Source organism: Bos taurus, chromosome 12, assembly GCF_002263795.3.
Source record: "Bos taurus isolate L1 Dominette 01449 registration number 42190680 breed Hereford chromosome 12, ARS-UCD2.0, whole genome shotgun sequence".
NCBI lineage: Eukaryota > Metazoa > Chordata > Mammalia > Artiodactyla > Bovidae > Bos > Bos taurus.
Genome location: NC_037339.1, coordinates 13,701,087 through 13,723,895, shown reverse-complemented (window position 1 = coordinate 13,723,895; position 22,809 = coordinate 13,701,087). Strand labels below are relative to the sequence as shown.

General features: G+C 42.7%; 1 protein-coding gene across 15 annotated transcripts in view; it reads left to right on the top strand.

Annotated features, from left to right (window-relative positions):
- Positions 1–22,809, top strand: part of ENOX1 (ecto-NOX disulfide-thiol exchanger 1) — a 680,015-nt gene that overhangs the window by 295,107 nt on the left and 362,099 nt on the right. Inside the window, exon 1 of one of the 15 annotated variants that reach the window (XM_059892210.1) lies at positions 22,003–22,065. The exons of the other annotated variants lie outside the window; for them this stretch is intronic. The gene's annotated coding sequence lies outside the window, so the exon portion shown is untranslated. Of the gene's footprint in view, positions 1–22,002; positions 22,066–22,809 lie in introns of those variants that run through there. 15 annotated transcript variants of the gene reach the window in all.

Sequence of the window (22,809 nt, the reverse complement as noted above, 5' to 3'; positions counted from 1 at the left end):
CAATTTAAAAATGGGCAAAGCCCTTGAACAGAGTTTTCTTCAAAAAAGACATACCAATGGCCAGCAGGTGTATTAAAAGATGCTCCCACAATCGTTAGGGAAATGCAGATCAAAACCACAGTGGGCTATCTCCTCACACCCTTTAGAATGACTACTATAAAAATTAAAAAAAAAAAAAGCAAAACAGAAAATAGCAAGCATTGATGAGGATGTGGAGAAATGGAAGACGCTGTGAGTAATGGATTTGAAAAGTTCAGGGTTAGGGTCTTCTCATTGGTGGTGTTTGTGTTGGGCTGTGCCCGCCACTTCTTCTGCACATGAATCCCTGGTCAAGAAGAAGAATCAGGTGGTGGGCTGTATTTTCTGTGCTAACTATAGTTGAGCCAACGGCACCGGTTGATGTTTGATGCTTGATGGTTAGATTTACCTTCTCCGGAGCCAGACTGACACCTCAGAGCTGGGGTAGTTCTGCTCTCTTCCGGGTTAGGGGGCTTCAGAGGCCACCTGGAGGGTGGAAGGTGTCCGAGAGAGTGGGCTCAAGGGACAGGTCCCTGGTCACTTCTGCCAGAGCAACTCAGCATCTGTCAAAAGATTTTTTTTTTTAATCCTTGAAAGATTCTGCTTAAAAATAGCTTACCTGTGAAGAGTTGAGCAGGGTGGGTTAAAAAGTCAATGATCCCGGTCACAGTCTTTGTCAAAGGAGAAAACAGCAGCTGTGAGAATAAGTGATGTTCTCGTTAATCTGGTCCTCCCTGGTCCTGCCCTCCTTTTCATGGTCTCCTTTTTAGTTATCTCCTAGTTAGTGCAGAGTCGCAAAGGAATTCCATCCTTGAAATCCACACTGGTCTCCACCAGGATGAACAGATAAGATACAGTGCCACCGGCAAAAGAAGAGCCCAGGTTTACTGCCTCCTGACCCGCGTCTCTGAGAACTGGATCTCATTTTCTGAGAGCCTCATCTAGGGCAGGGCCAAGGAACAGGGGTTTTTAATCTGCACCTCAGATGTTGCTTTTGTAGGTGGTCCCGAGGCCACATTTTGAGAATAAGCAGACTCAATTTTTTGTGAAGGAAGAACCCCTGAAGTATGTGGGTCGGGAATTATTACTGAATTTTAACAGACAGAAACGCGGAGGACGAAACAGCTCAGTCAGGGGTACTCTGCTACTGGGATGTGGTTGAGACACCTAGATACTGTGTTTTCCCCACAAAATCATCACTTATCAAATGCAGGTCTACAGAACATTCCTTTCCATGTTTTTTCCCCTCTGTGATCCGTAGTGAAATGAGAAAAATGTAGGACAGTATTGTGTTTTATCAAGAATCTCAATTTATTCTGAGATTGTTTAATACCAAATGTTTTTAGTAACAAAATAGACTTTTTTTATGGCATGATGATAATTTTTTTTTAGTATTTTTTTCAACAGCATGAAATCCATAAATCTGGTACTAAACCACTGAAAACCCAGGGAGTCTACTTGCCAAGAAGGCACGAAGAGGCAAGCTGTGGGACTCTGTCCTCCAGGTCTCCAGTGCCCCATTCCTGGGTGCCTGGAGGGCTCCACGGAGCACTGTTAGGGAACCACTTAGGTGGCGGAAAGTGTACCAGACAAGGAGTTGGGAGACCACAATTCCGATCTTGTCTCCATCATTAATTAGGTATGTGACTCCAGCAAATCACTTAATTTCTCTGAGCCTGTATCATCATCCAGGATTCTGTGTGCTTAGGGATAAATTTCTGTATTTTGAAATAAGGGAATTATTAAAATGGATTAGGAGTTATTTTCCTTCATTATGAGTAATTCATCAACTCTACCATATTTGTATGAAACAACTAATATAATTTTTTATTAAGCCCAGTACACAGAAAGCTCATTAAGCTAACACTGGCTTACCCAGAGTGGTATTTAATTCAAAGCAATTGCTATTCCCTAGTAATCTAGATCTCTGTGGTTTAGTAGTAAAATATTGAATTATCTGAATCTCGTTAATTTTTTTTTCAATTTCCCTATTTTTAAATAGGATTTTTTCCTCCTAATTCAAGAATGTTGATATATATGCCATTGAACATCAGCCTCTGATTTGTCAGAAGGTGACCCCACCTTGATAACCACATTTTCTCTCAAATGCTCTCACCCACAAATAAATCATCAGATACTTAAGGTTTGATTCTATTCCTGACTCTACTAATCATTCTCCATGGTGTCTTATAAATACTTAAATGCCACATCAGCTTTGAAATCCGTATTTCATTTGGGGCAACTCTGTTGCCTTGTAGCACTAATTTTTTCGTGTATTTGACAAGCATGTAACGAGCTCACTCTATCTGGCAGACTGAGCTAGGCCTTCAGGATATAGTCCCAGACCTCAGGGAGCTCTGAGTCCAGTAGAGGAGTTAGTCTTACAAATAAATGATTAAAATATGGTAGAAATACAGTATTGAACAATTTATACTTTCAGTCTTTTTGTTCAAACTTCAATTCATGATTGTCCCAACCAGTGTCCCTTTAGGGCAGAGTATCTTTGGGTGTAAAGCTGGGTGTTGAGAACACTGTGGTACTGACCCCTCCTCCCCAGCTTGATCAAGTACAGAGGCTGTTCAGGGCTTACGTCCTCTGCTGTCCTTCCTTTTAAGGAGGAGGGATGCGAGAGTGGCCTTGTAAGGCTCAGGGACAAAGAACTACTTGGATACCAAAGGACTGGACTTGGATGCAAGATGTAGAAGGTACAGGGAGATTGTAGCCTTCCTCGTGGGTAAGTGTAGTCACTGGTCTCACAGGAAGGAGAACTCGGCCACAGCCCTTCCTCCTGTGGGAGCCAGGTACCAGAGCAGGATCTGTTGTTCCGGAAACTGGGCTGAGCCTCTGGCTCAGTCTTTGGATGATCCTGCTTTCTCTCTCTACAGGGTCTTAGAGTATCCTGCATGGCATGCATCATCACCCTGCATGTGTGCATGTGTGCTCAGTCGTGTCCAGCTCTTTGCAGCCTCACGGCCTGTGGCCCACCAGGCTCCTCTGTCCAAGTAATTTTCCAGGCAAGAATACTGGAGTGGGTTGCCATTTCCTACTCCAGTCATCACATTGAGTTGTATCCAGACATGTCTAATGAGAGTGGATATCTCCTTGGTCTAAAATTAATGCTAAGTCTGTTATTCAACTGGTCATGTCAGTAAAACATTAGAGTTTATCAATTTGTGCCTTTCATCATATACCTATAAAACTTAATTGTTTTCTTATAGAAGAAAAAACGAATTTCTAGACACAAGAGGTCAGTGTACCTCATGCAAAGGGTCTGGACACAAGTCAAATTCTATTGACTTTTTCACAAGCTCCAAATGAGAGCTAATGGTCTAAAGCACGCTTTTCTCTTGTTTGGAAAATAGTGCTGTGTCCTCAGGCATGCCACGTTAGGGAAAACCGTTTCCAGTAAAGCATACACTCAGCGTTTATACCACGTGAATTTCTGACAAATTCCTTAAAGTTAGTGCGTAAGAGTTTTCCTCCTGTCTTTGGTTCATTCTTTTCCCCTCCCTCCTTCCCTTTAACTGAGCTGGAAGGAATCATATTGTTTATTTACATGTGGGTTAAAACATGGACCTCCTAGTTCGTCCCTTTCTGTTTTTGCCTGGGCTGGGAGTATTAGTATTAGTATTAGTGCTCGGAAACCATGTTCCTGTCTTCTCTGGACTTGCAGGGTGATGAGTACAGATCACATTCTGCGTTTGACCCTCTGTTGGAATGTTTGTTGTTTATCAGTCTTCCTCTGCAATATTATAGTCCCTTAATCGCATGTATCTTCCACCCTGACCAGTGAACTATTGTTCATGTAACTGGGGATCAGTCACTGGCGTGAGAATGAACAAATGGGGTCTTCTGATGGAAACCCACCTTCTGTTCTCATCTGCCAGCCCAGGGTGGTCTTCAAATAGCCAGATCATCTACATAATTGTGTTTCTTTACAGTGAGATACTTGACATGAAATTCTATTTTTAAAAACCTAGAATTTGATAGGCATAATTATAGCCTATGGCTAGTCACTGTCTTTTGATTCACTGAACTCCACGTATCTGTGCAAGCATCTCTTTCTCCCCAACCCATTCATTCGAGCCCCATTTGGCCTCTCTTGTCCCTGCCCAGTTGTCATGAGTGTTGGCATCACAGTTCACTCTGCTCAGTGGTCGGGCCAGAGGGTGAAGCAGTCTCTTAGCACACTGTATCCCCTTTGCCTACCCTCCTGCATCATTCACTGAACATAGAGTGTGTACTTGTGCACAAAGACGCAAGAGCTTTTGGACTCAGGTTTTGAGTCCCAGCTCTACCCCTTATTAGCTTCATGGCCTTGGACAAATTGCTCTTCTAAACTCACTTCCATCATCAATGAAAATGAAGGTAATTAAACCTGCTTCACAGGGTTGTGGAAGTTGAATAAGGTAACCAGTTAAGTGTTGGTTTTTCCCGTCTTTACTCTCAGCCGATTTGATTATATGTGAAAGAGAATGACTGCATTTTTCTATAGTGTATTAGATTGGGCAAAAAGTTCATTTGGGTTTTTCCAGAAGATCTTACAGAAAAACCCGAATGAAATTTTTGACCAACCCAATAATTAGCAATAGTTGGCACAGGTTTTATGTCTCACCTCTCTGAGTAATGTCATATTTTTTGGCAAGTACAGGCAATTTCCTGTTGAACTTACAGAGTTGATGCTAAGTCCTCTGCAGATAATGAAGAGAAGGGTAGTTTTCTACATTGGAGAAAGTCACTGTAGCCTCATTTTGATTCATTTATGGCATTCTGCTAGTATTTTATAATGTGCCTGTGAAAAGAAGTACAGTAGTCTCGAATTCCTTTGCTAGACCTTTGAAATTAAACTTGTAAAGGATGGGGCTCCTCCTGGGTTTATGAAGTTAAGTGCAGTTAGAGGTGAACTTCGCAGATGCAAGAAGCTCTGCCATGTTGTCGTGCCCTCCAGCTCCTCGTGTGGCCCGTTTTAATTGCCCATCTCCTGAGGTGTTTGCTAAAACCATTGGTCATTTGGTGCACCTCTGGTGATCGTAGCAACCCTGCTTTTCTCTGTCAGGTCACTTTTTCTCTTTTCATCCCGTACAAATAAGCCACACTGAAAAGTTTTCAGCAGCCTCAATTATTTGCTAGCTGCCTTAGTTTAACAAATTGTGTTCTCTTTCAGTCCTGACATCTCACAGGGATGAGAGAGTTCAGGAGAGGATGGCTCTTAAAGAGCGACGGTCAGCGCGGGTGGTGGTCGGGGCCCAGGGCGAGCCTGCTGCCGTGATCACGAGGTTCCTGACACAGAGCCTGCTGTGCTCCTGGTGTGCTGTCAAGGCCTCTTCCTGCCAGGGTTCTTGCAAAGTGTCCTGAGACCTGAATCTGCTTGCTGTTACTTCCCTGACCCTTACGTGCTCACATTGTGCTTCCGTCACGGCGCCACCTTCTCTCCAAGTGCGCATCTGACTGACGGCCGCCGCAGTCAAGTCCTCCAGTGCTGTGTCTGCGGAGCTCATTTGGTGGTGGTTTCCCTGGCAACTTAGTGCTACAGAATCTACAATGCAGGAGACTTGGGTTTGATCCCTGGGTCGGGAAGATCCCCTGGAGGAGGAAATGGCAACCCACTCCAGGATTCTTGCCTGGGAAATCCCTTGGACAGAGGAGCCTGGTAGGCTACAGTCCATGGGGTCGCAAAGAATCAGACACAACTGAGTGACTCTCACTTTCACTTTCTTTCACTTTTCTTTGTAGGGACAAACCATGTCTCCCTGTGTTAGATAGAAAGCCTCGTGAGTAAAAAAGATTGTGTTTTATTTTCTGGACCTAACCCAACCAGCCTAGTTTCTTGCATGTAGTAGGAGATAAGTCAGTATTTATTAGCAGTTATCTTAGTCCAGTCAAGGGACTCGACTGGTGGCTCAGATGTGAAAGAATCTGCCTACAGTTCAGGAGACCCAGTTCAGTCCCTGGGTTGGGAAGGTCCCCTGGAGAAAGGAATGACTACCTAGTCCAATATTCTTGCCTGGAGAATCCCATGGACAGAGAAGCCTGGCAGGCCACAGTCCACAGGTTTGCAAAGAACAGGACACGACTGAGCAACTAACACTTGCACGTTTTTACATCTTAGTCTATCAGACTAATAAATGCCATAAATTGAGTGGCTTATAAACAACAGCAGTGTATTTCTTAAGGTTCTGGAGGCTACAAACGTCAGCATCAAAGTGTGGGCAAATTCTGTATCCCATGAAGGCCCATTTCCTGGTGTCTTTTCTCTGTAACCTCACAGGACGGGCGAGGTATTGGATCTTTCTCAAGCCTCTTTTATGAAGACACTCATCCTACCTATGAGGGCTTTACCTTCATGAGCTAAACACTCCCCAAAGGCCCCCATCTTCTAGTACCATCACACTGGGTTTTAATGTATGAATTTGCGGGGGACGGGGGCACAAACATTCAGACCCATGGCAGTGATATTAGACAGTTTTTAAGAATTTAAATAAAATATAGTTCTGAAATTAAAAAAAAAAAAAACTTGCCATTTACTTTAGAGAACTTATTAGTAAAATAATGAGAACATCAAGATACCTATGTGTGCAGGGTTATTTTTATCCTTCAGGGAATATAAGGAAGGACCAGGGGCAGTACCTGTAGAGTCCATGCCAACAGAGGTTGCTGGGGAAGGCGCTTTAGGACTGGCTTCTGACCTGCTGTGGGAGAGTGAGCAAAAGAATGGGCACTGCCAGGGTCACTGTGATGAAACCTGCTCACCGAGCCAGCAGAGCAGCCTGTCAGCAGGCCCTGCCACATTTCTGGAGTTCATGTGTTTATTCAATTATTTGATGAACATTTTGCAGAGCGTTTTCTACTGGCCAATTGCTCTGCTGGGTTCTGGGCACACTTAAGATGAATGAGGCCCACGCTCGTTCACGAAGCTCAGGGCCCAGACACATCCGTGGACTCTTAGAAAGTGGTGTAAATGTTCAGGGATGGGGAAGTCATATGTAACAGTGGGGGTCTATTAGCAGCAGGGACTCTGAGCCCGTTGGAAGTCTGGATCCATTTCCTTAGTCTAAGACAGGGCAGCAAAGACAAGAGCTTTGAGTGTGAGCCTGGGACTGCCGAGAGGGGGATTGTGAGAGAAGATCACGTGGGATAAAGAGTTCTGAGCATTTGCTGTGTTTGGTTCTGCCTCTTCTTGCTGACCAACTCCCTGCTCCCCCCACGGCCGGCTCCTGGGCTCCGTGATATGGGATGTCCTGGTCTTCACTCTCCCGGGCCCACTTTGGCTGTTGACCACATACTCAGTATAGACTTTCTCCCGGGTGCTCTAGGCAAACTGAGGTGAACTCATCACAGTCTCAGAACTGGTTAGAGGGAGATCCTACCCTACGGGGGTGTGTGGAAAGGCATATCAGATGCTGGGAACAGTTTGAGCTGAAACCCAGAGGCAGGAAATGCGAAGAAATGGTCCAGGCGGTGGCCAGGTAGGCTGTAGACATAGGTTGAAGTTTCGTTCTTTGAATAGAGAATCTGTTCCTTGTTCATTCCTTATTAGTAGGCAGAGAAGTTCTTTTGTTGTTGGTTTTTTTGTTTGTTTTTGTTTTCTTTTTCCCAAACCAGCGTGTGATTAATGCAGTGCTACAGGCTGTGGGCCGAAGGTGGTATATACCGTGGATGGTGAGCTTGGGGAAAACACATATGTCTGTTCAGTAATGTAACTGGATTGAATTTGTTGCAATTTGATGTGAATTAATACGCGTTTCAGTTGCCCTGACAGTAACTCTGGAGGAAACTGTTGCACAGAGATTCCTAACCAGAAGGTACCACATGGTAATTTGCATTGGAACCAGCACCCAGGCTGTTCATGTCCTCCATCCATGCTGTCTTTAGGTTACCAGGTCTTTCATACACTGTGGAAAGGAAATAAGGTTTGGCAGGAATTTCTGACGTGAGTAGGAGAGAGAGAGTTTTATCATGTATTGCCTAGAATTATTCATTTCAATCTTAAATTTAATGAAAGAGTGTTAAGATGAATGGATAACCTGCTTGGTTATGTTTTCTATAATTTACTTTTAAATTCTTCATTGTAGACGTAGTGGGGTGTAGTGTGTGTGTGTGTGTGTGTGCTGTATGTAAGTTAATCTGCATCTCAGTGATGGATATATATAATTCCTAACAGACTATTGAGTTCAGGTTTTTTGCTAGTATTTGGAAGATTCATGAGATGATTACAATAAATGTTTCAGTGATCTTTGGATCTGATCAATGAGGAGGATTTGGATGTGAGAGTTGGACTATAAAGAAAGCTGAGCACCGAAGAATTGATGCTTTTGAACTGTGGTGTTGGAGAAGACTCTTGAGAGTCCCTTGGACTGCAAGGAGATCCACCCAGTCCATCCTAAAAGAGATCAGTCCTGGGTGTTCATTGGAAGGACTGATGTTGAAGCTGAAACTCCAATACTTTGGCCACCTGATGTGAAGAGCTGACTCGTTGGAAAAGACCCTGATGCTGGGAAAGATTGACAGCAGGAGGAGAAGGGGATGACAGAGGATGAGTTGATTGGATGGCATCACCGACTCAATGGACATGGGTTTGGGTGGACTCTGGGAGTTGGTGATGGACAGAGAGGCCTGGCGTGCTGCAGTTCATGGGGTCGCAAAGAGTCGGACACGACTAGCAACTGAACTGAGCTGAAGTGAAGAATTTACTCCCGAACAGTGAAATGAAGGGATTCAAGATTTGTGGATAAATAGGATGTTAGAATCTAGTGAACCAAATATGGGAAAGCCAGTCACCTTTTGAACATGACCGGTCAGTTGGTAGTGCAGCCCTGTCTTATATGTAAGACTATCCTTAACTAACTAAAAGAGTTAGCTGAATGGTGCATTAGAATATCATGATACCTGCCTGCATTGAACTTTTGATCCAAAATGTTGTTGAAACACCAAAAAGAACAGAGAGAGATTTCTCATGGAATTGAGTACGTGCCTGTTGTTGTGCCCGCTTGCCAATAGATGGTTGCATACGTGGCAGCATTTGGTGCCAGGTTGTGGGAGAGAAAACATAGTCTCACCTATCAGAGGAAATCTAGTATCAGTGAATGATTAAACACTTGGATGAGTTCTTACAGTGCATCTCTCCTGAGGATGAACTGAAAGGAGGAGGTGGGGCATCTAAAGGAGAGACGCTGATGCTGGGAGAGATTGAGGACAGAAGAAGAAGGGGGCGACAGAGGAGGAGCTGGTTGGATGGCATCACCGACTCCATGAACCTGAGTCTGAGCGAACTCCAGGAGGATGGGGAAGCCTGGCGTGCTGCAGTTCCTGGGGTCTCTTAGCGACCGAACAACAACAAGCCTTATTGATATGGTTAATGAGTTCTTCCTGGTGAGGAATGCATTCTTTAGATTGGTTTTGTTTCTTTGATCAGCCATCAGGGCTCCCTGACTTGTCTCCTAGGCTCTGTTAGGAAGGAAAATAATAGTGCATTCCTTGACTTCAGGGCAGAGCCAAGATAATTAGCCCACACCAGAGTCCATCCGTCCTACAACCAAGGCAGAGGGCACTGACTCCTGGACTTTTGTTCAAAGACATTGGGCTTTATTTCCATAAGTAATGGAAGTCACAGAACTGTAATGTTTCACATGGAACTTAGAGAAACTTGAAGACTTGAGGGCATTTCTCTTAAATCACCAGGCCAAAAGCTTCATAAATATATTTTCCACCATAAAATATAATTGTGAGGTACAGTGTATAGTCTGTTTTATCTGAAACACATTGTTTATTTGTGTCGCAATCTGAGCTCTCCATCACTGAATTAGCATAATAGCTTTAGCCTATTTTCGTCCTAGGGTATTGTTTAGAAGGAAAAATTAATACGGTCTGTTTCTACTAATCACAAATTCCATTTTGTGTTTCTTTGATATTCTTTCTTTGATGTGAGGGAAAAGACTAAATCTCTTTTAAAGGAAGGAAAAAAAAAGTGTCAGTGAGTCTGTTCAGCATGTATGCAATCTCAAGAATTTAGTAAGCCACATAAGATGGGGAGGCTAATGTTCTGTATTTGGGGCCGCTTTGCTTGTTTGAGGAATTTGATTACAATTCGGGTGGCTTTCTAGGCATGTAAACTATTCTTACCCTATGACTATAGAATGTTTTGCAACTCTTCTGTTTGATGTACTAGGCCGCTGAGAGACAAGTTAGATAAACACCAAGCAGACTTTTCTAGAAGCAGGAGCCAAGGGAACTAAGCCGTCCCCATTGTCCTCTGTGTTCTTCTTCTGTAGAACAATGTTGTTTTCCCTAGATGGCTTCAGCGGTCATTGCCGGGTGGGGAAACTTGATCCTGCAGTAGTAGCCAGGAGAGCGGGAGCTCTCAAAATTTCTGGCTCCTGCCAGCTGGAGAGGGAAGGACCGCGTTCACAAGCCAAGCTTCACTACCCCCATCTGCTTGCACATTTTCAGCACCCAAACCAGCATGCACTAATGGGTACAGGCGCTTCCCTGAAAACCAGTGGTTCATTTCGCCATTTTCATAGGTCCACAGAAGATTTCCCACTGACTTAAATCATAGTTTCAGAGACATTTTATCGGAAATTTGGATTGATCTCCAGTTGGCAGTGGCTTTCGCTTACTATTCTTCAGGCTTGCTGTCCAGAAATTAATGATATGTAAATGAGCACAGGGGTTTAGAAACCTTGGGTAAATTTTATTACTGAAAATAAAACGAATGACCGTTCCTTACTTTGCAAACAACCAGTCGTCTATGCCCTGAATATCTCTGGCGCTCTGGCTCACCTCCAGACAGCTGGGCAGATAATAATCAAGGCTCGATGTCCACCCTGAGGGGTTTAGAGTCTCCCGGTGGAGGACGGGAGTAGGTCTGCAGGTGTGCTCAGTGTGACTGGTGTCAGGAGGCCAGTGTGCTCCGGGGCCTAGAGGCGAAGCAGAGGGGACCATCACATGTCCTGGACATCTGGGTGTTGTGTCCAGGTTTTGCCGGATGAGAAGGCATTAGCTGTGTGAAGAGAGGGGTGGGGCGTACAGGGCATGCTGGCAAAGAGAACCAAATACAGGGAGGCACCGCACGTGGAGCAGGGGTGCTTTGGATGACCCTAAGCTGATTCAGTAGGCTCAGGCCGAAGGTGGCTGTGAGCAGAGCTCCCCCAGCACTGCTCAGGGCAGTTACACATCTTGGTTTGAAGCTGCGGGTCTAGCCTAGTGCAATAGCTAAACACGAACTTGAGCCAGAGAGTCCGAGCTCCTGTCTTGAGTGCGATTTGAGGCAAGTCCCTTTAACCTCTCTGTGTATGCGTTTCCTCCTCTGTAACATGAGTATAATGACAATGTCAGCTACTGTGAGGTTGTGGTGAGAAGTCAATCAAGTAACAGGGCCTAGCAAGTAGTAAATACTCTATGAGCATTTGTTAACACATTATCGACTGGGGGATTTTTGCAGATGCTAACGCCTGGAGTTGTAATATGTCTCTGGTCAATAATGTGTTAATATATGTGACCGGGAAGGTCAGGGTGTGGTGGCTTATTCATAAAAGACACTCCATTGATGGATAAAAAAAATCCCAGAAATGTTCCTAATGACAAGCTCCTCCAAAGTTTAGAGATGGAAGAAAAGATGTAGTGCGGCAGTCCTCCAAGCCCACTGTGAGCAAGGATTACCCAGACAGATTGTTAAAATGCAGACTCTCGGCCCCACCCTCCAGAGAATCTAATTACTCACTCTTGACTGGGATCCAGAAATGCACATTTAAAAAACCACCCCAGTGATCAGTGATTTTCACACACATAGTCCCAGACTCTTTTTGAGACATTGCCTGAGCGTTTGCCCTTTAGAAGCAGGTGACCTCTAGGGACTCAGAAGGACTGTATTCTGGTCCCAGCTCTGCCACATCCTAGTCGTGTAACCCTGGGCATGTCGCTTAATATTGTGAAGAGTTAGCTGCTGATTCGTATCCGACTCTTTGCTGCCCCATGGACTATGGCCGGTCAGTCTCCTCTGTCCATGGGATTTCTCAGGCAAGAATACTGGAGTTGGTAGCCATTCCCTTCTCCTGGAGATCTTCTGGACCCAGGGATCAAACCGGGGTCTCCTGCAGTGCAGGCAAGATTCTTTGCTGTTTGAACCACCAAGGAAGCAACTTCACTGTGAGCATCTCCTGTATTCGTCCGGGAATACTGTCCTGGCTCTGCTGTGAAGATGAAAGGAGACTAGCTTCTGAAAGGCACTAATGAATTGACCGTTGTAAAGTGGTCTCGTGACTGGAAGGGAGGGAGCCTCAACCCACATTTGGGCCAGCAGAAAGCCTCACCCCTGAGGACACGGCTGTTTCAGGATTGGGAAGGGTGAGGGTGTGGAAACTGGACCTCTGCCCACGTTTTTCCATGGAATCCACCTGTCTCTTCTCTAGTATCTCATTTGATTATCCAGCTAATATTCCAGTGCTCAGCAGATAAAGATAAAGGAAGTTCCTGTTAACACAAGTTCACGTGCTCCATGCACAGTGAGGCCGAGCACTGAAATGTTGGAGTCCGGAGCAAAGAAAGGCTTATTGCAGGGCCCTGCAGAGAGACAAGGTGGTTCATACCCTAAAAAGCCCTGAGCTCCCCAAGGGTTTTGGCAAAGCATTTTTACAGGTCAGGTGAAGGAGCTGGGAGTCACAGGTTGTGCACAGTCCTTCGCCCGTGGTGGGGTGGCAGGGTACTGTCACAGGTGTTCACATCATCAGTCCTTAGGCTCCAGGAGGCCTGAGGCTGTGTGCTCATGGGCCTTAAGTAGTCACCATCTTCCTTTTGTTGGACAGGGGGAGGTTTTTAACACCTGCAAAACAACTCAGGAAATGTGCATCAAAAACCGCTTTAAAAAAAAAAAAAACGCTTATTGTTGTTGTATAAGTCAGTCAGTCGTGTCCCACTCTTTGTGACTCTATGGACTGCAGCCTGCCAGGCTCTTCCATTCATAGGATTCTCCAGGCAAGAATCCTGGAGTGGGTTGCCATTTCCTGCTCCAGGGGGCCTTCCCAACCCAAGGATCGAACCTGCGTTGGCAAGCAGTCAAATACTGTTATCTAAGCACTTCAGAGAGGAGCTAAAGCAGAGGATATGGAGCAGGTCTGTCCCAGGAAGGCCCCGTAGAGTCCTGTTCAGTTATGTTACTACTTTATAGGACAAATAGTCCCATTGTTAGACAGCTCTGGTTACAAGAAAGTGCCACAGATTAAGCCCAAGTAGGCCTGCTGTTTGCTGGGCTAGATTTCAGTGTATCGTGTGGGACAGCTGAACAACTGAATGTGGAAGGGTTAATCAGAATAGGCTGACCGAACAGCATGGGCCAGAACCCAGCACTTGGGTGGGGAGCACACAGAGGATTGTTGGCCGGCAGATTCTGCTCATTTTTCCCTCCCAGCTGTTGAAGTGAACACTCTCTCTTGACCAATGTGTTTGGCTACAGCCGCAAGTTCCCATGCCAACGTGAGGAGAGAATTTAGAAAAAAACAGAAGGCTAGAAGAGATCTTTTTTTTTTTTAATTTATAAAGATAAAAACATATTAGGTATTAAGATATAAACCCTCTTCCTGAAATATAGTTGCTTCTGGTTTAGGAATTTAGCAGCTACCCATAGGGACTTACTGTGATGCAAATAACTAGTTAGAATTAAAAACAAAAAAACTCTCAGTTGGAAATTTAGGACATATAAAACTAATTTGAGTTTTTTTTAAATTCCACTTTAATTGTAATAGAATCCAACAAAAAAGGTGAAATCCAAAATTACCTCTTTTGTCTCTAGAGGTGACTATGAAATAGATACCACAAGAATAAAAGCTAATTATTACTGCTCCTCTCCCTGCCAGCTAAGACAGAAATAGATCCACAGACAAATGTGTCCCTAAGTGTGTCAGTATGTAAATAAGCATTGCTTTAATATATGCATTTCATGGTTAAAGAGTTTGATGTATTCTAGGAAAACAATTGTGCTCATATAATAATGCAAAATTGTAGTGTTGAGATTCTTATTTTTCCTTGAAAACTTGTTTTGCAAATTATGTGATCAACAGCTAAGGGAGAATCGTTACTTAAAGTTGAACTTGAGCTCAAAGTTGACTTGAAGGAGCACTTGTGATTTTTATCAGTTTTAAATGTAGTTGTTCCTTTTGTGTTTTTTCCCTCATTATAGTAAGTCTCATAAAAGAAATGTAAATCACAGTTGAAGATGTGATCATGATACTTGCTATTTAAGAGCTCCCGCAGATTTTCTAGGGGAGTAGATGGATAGTGCTTGTATTTCGACAATTCACTGGATTGCAAGATGAGGTTTGTGCTAAGAATAATGCAATAATACTTAAATTCTTTATTATTATTTCAGGTTGTATCTTCAGCATTTACCCTGTCTAGTGTTGATTAAAACAGTAAATAATAAGAGAAAGGAAAAAAACGAATCATAGAAGAATAGGAAGGGTCCCAACCTGTGCCCATATTTCCAGTCTCATTACTTGCCACTAAAGAGTTCTTTACACACCAGCCCCTCCTTCTTTGAGGTTTCTTTGTTTTTAGTGTTCCACTCCCTCCATGGTGCTGTTCCCTCTGGCCCCCACAAGTCCCTTCATTTTTTTCTGACCTAGTACTACTTATTCTTAAGGCCTCAGGATAAATGCCATTTCTTTAGGACTCCTTTATGACCTTCCTGTTTCCCATCTAGCATTCTGTTCTGCCTCCATCCCAGGACCTTTATTCTTTCTTTAATTTCTTTATCCCAAATTAAAATTATTATTCCTTTCACTAAGAGTCTTCCCAGCTATCCTGTAAATCCATGGTGGCAGGAACTCTGTCTTGTTCATCATTAAGTCTCTGGCAACCGCACAATGCTTGCTGCAGCTTAGATACTTGGCGAGTATTTGTTAGAAAAATGGATAGATAGATGATGGATGACTAGATGGATGCATGGTTGGGCGGGTGGATGAATGGGAGAATGTAACACTCACAAGAAAGGGTAGATTCTGACCTCATGAGTCAGGATCTTAACTGATAGCATTTTGAGCCAAGAAATTTGTACTTCTTACATTCTTAGGGTGATTGACTTGCTGCTGCTGCTAAGTCACTTAAGTCGTGTCCAACTCTGTGCGACCCCATGGACTGCAGCCTACAGGCTTCTCCGTCCCTGGGATTCTCCAGGCAAGAACACTGGAGTGGGTTGCCATTTCCTTCTCCAATGTATGAAAGTGGAAAGTGAAAGTGAAGTCGCTCAGTTGTGTCTGACTTGACTGCCATGCAAAAATGTAAATGATAGGCAGCGAGTAAAGTATGAACATGAAAATATTAAACTAGATAATATCGCAGTTATTTCCTTGGCCATAAATGGGAGGGGAAACACTGGTTTTGAAAGCTCTCTAAAAATGCATTTTTAACACTTAGCTTTCTTTGTAAATGATTTTCTTTATTATGTAGTATGTTAGACATCTCTAAAACAGTGCTGGCAAGGCTTTCAGTCAATTATATGCTCACTGGCAAAGGCTTTCAAAATGTTATGGTAAACTTTGGAGCAGTGTGCCATTCAGCAACTCACATGACATTTCCGTGTCAGGATGTTGCTCTTCTGTTGCATTTTGTTCGCTTATCACTTGAAGTGCTTCTTGCCAGCTTTTGTTCTCAGGATGGATTAGGTTTGAATTTGGGGATGAAAATGTGCAAAATGGTAAAAGTGCCTCAAACAGTGTGTATTATCACAAGTGTACAGCACACTCAGAAGGACTGTAAGTTAGAATTCATTTTCTGAGTCTTTCCTTCTGGAAAGATTTTTGTATAACTGCTTGTAGTGGTTTAAATCCAAATAGCCATCTTTGGACTTCCTAGTAAAGAAAAGCTCAAACTGATCTTGTTGTTTAGTTGCTAAGTCGTATATGACTCTTTTGTGAGCCCATGACTATAGCTCGCCATGCTCCCCTGTCTCTGGGATTTCCCAGGCAAAAATACTGGAATGGGTTGCCATTTCCTACTCCAGGGGATCTTCCCAACCCACGGATCCAACCCGGGTCTCCTGAATTAGCAGGCGGATTCTTTACTACTGAACCACCAGGGAAACCTGATCTTATAAAATATATATCAGTCAGTCAATCACACACGCTTCTAGGCTTTACACGAAGGTATTGCCATGATCACCCCAGGGAAGGACATTTCTGGGGATTTCTTAGTTCTCTTAGTATGAACCTACAAAATTATCAAAGTTTGAAGCAGGAGCTGGCTGGTGACAGTTTTTTCTTCTACAAGGAGATGAAATGAGGCAGACTACCACTCGTCTGACATTTCTCAAACCACTATACAAGAATAACTCAGAATCAGTGAAATGGTATATTGCCTTATGCTTTATTTTGGAAATTTTAGAATTTCTTTGGCAAACTACTGCTCCCCGCCCTCCTCCAAGAGAATCCCTTGACCTAGATTTAGTTAAGTTCTCACTGAAAGGTCTCGCCCACCGCACAGAGTGTGGCTCACAAATGGTGTGTGGTTTCATTTGGGATTTTTCCTTTTAAGTCTCTGGAAGAATTCGGGTCAGTCTGATATGTGTGCGATGAAGTAAACTGGCATCTGGATTTCAATACTAACGGAGCACAGCGTCAATATAAACAGCAGCACCGCCTCCACCGTGTGCACACTAATCATAAACTAAGCTCTTCTGAATGAAACCGCTGTCAGAAAACGTGTCAGCTTACCAACTCCAAGGATATCGCGAAAGCAGATCTCAGTAAAAATTAAAATAGTTGTATGTTTAAAACGATTGCAGTGTCCGTGTCACTTTAACCAATACAATATTGTAAAGTTAAAAAATAAAATAAAAAAAAAACAAAATAAATAAAATAGAAAAAAAAAATAAAAGGCCTTCACGAAAAAGAAATCACAGCAACATGCTTTGAAAAACATGCACAGCTGCATGAAGTTCCCTCCGTGATTTCATGCCTCAGCTGATATCCTAGTTTTATCTGAAACCTGTAACTTGCTAAACTGTAGTTCCACTGGGTTCTTGAAGGAGCTAAATATATAGAAAAATAGAGCATTAAGTTGAATATTCAGAGGAATTCAGGAATATAAACTCTATGCTTAAATTTGTATGGCACTGGTAAAAAAAAAAATTTAAAAACAAGCAGTATGGAGATGACTGAATTTCTTTATGTTTTTTCCTGCTTCCCTGTAGTAATAGGAGTAGCAGCATCAGCACTCAGAAGCTTTTTCAATGAGTTACTTATCAGTTCAGTTCAGTCGCTCAGTTGTGTCCAACTCTTTGTGACCCCATGGACTGCAGCACACCAGGCTTCCCTGTCCAAACCAACTCCCGGAGTTTACTCAAACTCATGTCCATCAAGTATGTGACACCATCCAGCCATCTCATCCTTTATCGTCCCCTTTTCCTCCTGCCTTCAATCTTTCCCAGCATCAGGGTCCTTTCCAATGAGTCCGTTCTTCGCATCTGGTGGCCAAAGTATTGGAGTTTCAGCTTCAGCATCAGTCCTTCCAATGAATATTCAGGACTGATTTCCTTTACGATGGACTGGTTGGATCTCCTTGCAGTCATTTTCAACAATTGCCATGTAAGTTAGGCACCATTATCTCCCAGTTAACAGATAAGCCAGTGAAGCATAGAAAAAGTGAAATTGTTAGTTGCTAAGCCCTGTCTGACTCTTTGTGACCCTATGGACTGTAGCCCACCAGGCTCCTCTGTCCATGGGATTTCCCAAACAAGAATACTGGAGTGGGTTGCCAACAGAGGTGAAAAACTCACCACAGTTTGGCCGGCTGATGCAAAGAGCAGACTCATTGGAAAAGACCCTGATACTGGGAAAAAATTAAGGGCAAGAGGAGAAGGGGACAACAGAGGATGAGGTGTTTGGATGGCATCACCGTCTCAATGGACATGAGTCTGAGCAAGCTCTGGGAGATAGCGAAGGACAGGGAAGCCTGACGTGCTGTAGTCCATGGAGTACCAGAGTCGGACACGACTTAGTGGCTGAACAACAAGGTCATATAGCCAGAAAGTGTGCCATTGAGTGGAATTTGATCGCAGGCAGCCTGACTCCAGGGTTTATGCTCTGAGCAGCTGTGCGGGTCTGCCTCTCGCCTCTGTGCCTGCCTGTGCGCTTACTTGTGTCTGACTCTTTTCGACCCCATGGACTATAAGCCACCAGATGCCTCTGTCTATGGGATTCCCCAGGCAAGAATACTGGAGTGGGCTGCCATTTCCTTCTCCAGGGGAAGATCGAACCCATGTCTCCTGCGTTGGCAGGCAGATTCTTTACCACTGAGCCACCAGGGAAGCCCTCTTACCTCTGTAGGTGCTTTTAATTATATACCCTGGTATTAGACTTAAAAATGCAGGCAACAGCTTTGTCAGAGCCCTTAGGAACTGTCCCCAGCAGGGAACTGGATTATGCAGAATAGCAACAGCCATCACTAAAATCTTAGAGTGTTTGAGAATTCTCAAAGCATTTTCGTCTCTCCTTGCTCCTTTGTTCTGTACAATGAAATAAGGTTGCTATTCAGGTTCAAAATTGACAAAGTCCCTATTATATGTCAGGCTGTGTTCCAGACAGTGGGATACAGTAGTAAGTGAGACATGGAACTCGCTGTCATGAATCTTACCTACTTAAAAGGATTGCATAGTAACTATAACGTTAGTGGCAACAATTGCCACATGTGAATGCCTCAGAAATGGCAGTGCAGGCAGGCAGGGGAGCAACTTCTTGTTCTTTCCAGATTCTAGAAGGCTTATGAAATTCACATGCTGTTATCTTAAGGCTCTTAAAGCTCTGATTTCATTCATAAGGAAGAGAATCCTATAACATTTATGAATTACTTACTTTTTTTGGTGGTTATTTATTTCATTGCAGAAACAGTTTGGTGACTTCTCTCTTACTAGTTTTATATGTATATAGACACAGACATATAGATACATACACAAATACCCAGGCTTTTCCCGTAAACACTTCCAACAGAGATCTGAAGTCCATTACCACTTGCCAGTCTTTCTGAGCCCTAATTTTTGCTGCAAAGGAATGTTTACTAGTAGGACTATCCAACCCTGAGAACATAAAGTCTGGAAACTCAGCAACAGCTGGAAAATTCTCATTCAAGAAGGGGTGGGGGGCTAGAAGCCTGCATTTTTTTTTTCTTTAGGAAAAGCAAGCCAGCATTCATTTTAAAAGCATCCTACAAGATGAAACTATTTAAAGTCTGCTGCTGAGTTTCAGATGTTTGCCTCTATCAAATGACACTGGAAAAACTCTTTATTTGAAATATTTAAACACAGAGCAAAAGAAATTTGAAGATGAATGAGAATACCATCCACAGACTCTACCGTCTTTCTTATTCTGACATTTGTCTCCTCTGAAGATTTTCCACTTCATTTTCACTTTTTCCAAATCCATATCACAGAGCAGTTTATTATAACCAGAAAATTCAAATTCATGCCACATCAGGTACATCCCAAATTTCAAGTGACATAAATTCTGTGGTGTCCTGCTCTGCCTGTCATTCGAGCTTCATCGTGTTTGATAGAGAGGGTATTGTCACCTAGACATGAAGGCTGGGGATGTGCTCCACAGACCGGATTCTGATGGACAGTTTGTGGTCTAGCTTATTGGGAACCACACAGGGCATAAATGACGGACTCTGGGGGTTTAAGGATGCTCCAGCCTAAGGAGTTGTTTGTTGTTGTATTGGTCAGCTAGAGATCAGCGTGCCCCCTTTTCTCTGACACCTGTCAGATGCCATTACGGAGAGTCATGAAGGACAGGCATTTACTTACCTCCTGTATTTTTCATAAATACTGTAATCACATCAGTTTTAAATTTCATCAGCACTTTTTGGGCCATTAGGATTTGTAGAAGACCAAGTCTCTATTTGAGACTTTAAAATGTACTGTTTTAATTTATGAAATACCAAGACCTTATTTAAATCTTGAGGGCTACACTATGAAGCGTAGTCTAGTGGGATGATTTCCAGATAGATTTTTAAAGTGTTAATAAATATTTCACATTCGAAATGTTAAATATTTCAAAAATACTTATTTTTATTGATAGAATGCATATATATAGACGTATACATATATACATGCATTTTATTGATAATGTATATAAGTATGTATAAAAGTGTACATATTTGTACACTTTTTGAAAAAAAAAAAAAGCCATGGGCTTATAGTGCAAAGCTATTGTCCTAGACCTCACCCCCAGCACAGAGAAAAACTTACAATTCTTTTATATGTTCATATGTTTACAATTTTTGCGTTTATAGCTCTAAATATATTTGTAATATTGGTTGTCTTGAGTGTCTGTCTGTATGTGCAGTATATTAACCATTATTGATTTGTTAAATTTAGATATTGTTAATTAATATTATGATAAAGGTCTAGCTTATTTGTACTACAGCCGTCCCACTTTCAATATGCTACCATTTTTAGTTTTTTTGTTGCCTACATACCTTTAAATAATATGCTTATTTCTATCTTATTAACTGTGCTTATTTCTATTTTATTAACCATGTGTGTGTGCTAAGTCACTTCGGTCATGTTCAACTCTGTATGACCCTATGGACTGTAGCCTGCCAGGCGCCTCTGTCCATGGGATTCTCCAGGCAAGAGTACTGGAGTGGGTTGCCATGACCTTCTCCAGGAGATCTTCCCAAACCAGGGATTGAACCCGTGTCTCTTACATCTCCTGCATTAGCAGGAAGCTTCTTTACCACTAGTGCCACCTGGGAAGCCTCTTATTAACTGCAGAAAGAAAGAAGAAAGCAAAGTCACTCATTCATGTCCGACTCTTTGTGACCCCATGGACTGTGGCCTACCAAGCTCTTCCATCTGTGGGATTTTCCAGGCAAGAGTACTGGAGTGGATTGCCATTTCCTTCTCCAGGAGATCTTCCTGACCCAGGGACTGAACCCAGGTCTCCCACATTGTAGGCAGACACTTTACCATCTGAGCCACCAGGAAAGTCATAGTCAATAGTTAATATAGTTATTAACTATAGGCAGTATCTAGTGATTCCTTAGTTTATAAGATGAGATTATTACTCTTTCTGTAACTTCTGGCTTTAATATTTTCTAGTTTCTCTCACTTGGACTTTGAATTTTACACTATTAAAGCTAATTTCATTTATACCTAGTTTTAGTCATCTGAAGGTCTTAATGTTATGTTAGTAGGTTGACTCTGAAGGTTAAAAAATTCAACAAAAACTATTATGAGTATCTAAGCATTGTTATCGGAGAAGGCAATGGCACCCCACTCCAGTACTCTTGCCTGGAAAATCCCATGGACAGAGGAGCTTGGTAAGCTGCAGTCCATGGGGTCACTAAGAGTCGGACACGACTGAGCGACTTCACTTTCACTTTTCACTTTCATGCATTGGAGAAGGAAATGGCAACCCACTGCAGTGTTCTTGCCTGGAGAATCCCAGGGACAGGGGAGCCTGGTGGGCTTCCGTCTATGGGGTCGCACAGAGTTGAACATGACTGAAGCGACTTAGCAGCAGCAGCAGCAGCAGCAAGCATTGTTACTGCCGATTGAAGTAGTGTATTGTGATTACTTTGCCTTTTGTAATTTTTTGTTTTCCCTTGAGTTTCTGATAGTTTGTATTTTTCCCCCATAATCTGTCTTTATGGAATCCTTAAGTCCTTTCAGCTTCTTTGCAATACCCCCTTTTCTTATATACTTTATGCTGTCCGCAGCCTGGAGCATCTGTAGTCTAGGCATCTCGTCTTCCACTAAGCTTCCTTGGATCCGTCTTTCTCACTTTAATTCCATGGACTGCTGAAGCTACTTCAGGGACCCTCCTACAGAGGGTATGTGTTGTTGTTGCTGTTTGGTCACTAAGCTGTGTCCGCCTCTTTGTTATTCTTAGGTCTGTAGCCCACCAGGCTCCTCTGTCCATGGGATTTCCCAGCAAGAATCCTGGAGTGGGTTGCCATTTCTTTCTTCAGGGGATCTTCCTGACCCAGGGACTGAACCCAGATCTTCTGTTTTGCAGGCAGATTCTTTACTGTTGAACCACCAGAAAGGGTATATAAGAGGTAAATATTCTCAATTTCTGTGTATCTGTAAATGATTAGTGTTTTGGCTAGGTCAAGAATTATAGGTTAGTAAGTTTTTCTTGGGAACTTGGAAGACATTGCCCTATTTTTTAGCATTTAGTAATGCTGGTAAGAAATATGATTCTTGCCTCTTTGAAAGTTAGTTTTTTCCTCCCTTCAATTTTTAGAAACTGACTTTTATGATCTCTTACCAAAACTTATCTGATTGTGGTTCTTTTCTTCATGTGCTTTTTTGATGGCCTTCTTGATGGGCCCTTTCATTTTGAAGAGTTGTGACCTATAGGTGTGGGAATTCTTTTAAATTATTTCTTTGATCATTCCCTTTCCTCTGTTTTCCTGCTTTAGAATTCTTTTAAAAATCTGTATTAGTGGGAACTTCTGGTTGGCTTCTGTACATTTTTTTTTTTCCTCTTGGACTTTTTCTGTCTTAGTTTTTTTGCCTAACTTTCAGGGGGACTTATTCAAAATTGTTTCCTTACCTTATATTGTTGTTTTTTTTTTTTTTTTTTAAATTTTTGACTGTTATACTTTAAATTTTCTAATACCCTTTCTTATTCTGAGTGTTCCTTTTTAAAACAGAATTGTGTTCTTATTTCTCAATGTTTTCAAGTACTGTTCCTCAAATTATTCAGGTTTTCTCAAAGATCATTTTTGTTTGGTTGGATTTTGCTTATTGAAGATCTTTTCCTTTATCTTTCAATACAAATGTCTGTCAACAGTTGT